The sequence below is a fragment of the Sinocyclocheilus anshuiensis genome, unplaced genomic scaffold (genome assembly GCF_001515605.1).
Source record: "Sinocyclocheilus anshuiensis isolate Anshui unplaced genomic scaffold, SAMN03320099.WGS_v1.1 scaffold1082, whole genome shotgun sequence".
NCBI lineage: Eukaryota > Metazoa > Chordata > Actinopteri > Cypriniformes > Cyprinidae > Sinocyclocheilus > Sinocyclocheilus anshuiensis.
Genome location: NW_015542379.1, coordinates 3,305,274 through 3,305,903, shown reverse-complemented (window position 1 = coordinate 3,305,903; position 630 = coordinate 3,305,274).

The following is a 630-nucleotide window of genomic DNA, read 5'->3' as shown; positions in this document are numbered from 1 at the left end:
ATAAATTACTCACCCTCAAGTCATCCTAGGTGTATATGACTTTCTTCTTTCAGACAAATCCAGTCGGAGTTATATTAAAAATTGTCTTTCATCTTTCAAGCTCTATCGTTGTACTCAGCGGGTGTTGCATTCCTTCGGTTCAAAAGACGTGAAATAAAAAGCACCCTTCCACAAAAAATAGTGTCTCACACGGCTCCGGGGGGTGAACAAAGGCCTTCTGTAGCGAATCGATTTGTTATCGATTTGTTTTTGTAAGAAAAATATCCATATTCAAAACGTAATAATCACTTGAATCTAGCTTGAGCTCCCTGTTGTAAACGGGATTTTAAAATGTAATTTATTCCTGTGATCAAAGCTGAATTCTCAGTGTCACTATACTCCAGTCTAATGATGCTGAAAATTCAGCTTTTCGTCACAGGAATAAATTTCATTTCAAAATATATTTAAATAGAAAAGAGTTATTTTAAATTGTATTAATGTTTCAAAACTTTACTGTTTTTTTATTTTAAAAATGCAGACTTGGTGAGCATAAGAAACTTTTTTAAAGGGGTCATATGCTTTTTTAAAGATCATTATTTTGTGTATTTGGTGTAACAGAATATGTTGACATGCTTTAATGTTCAAAAAACA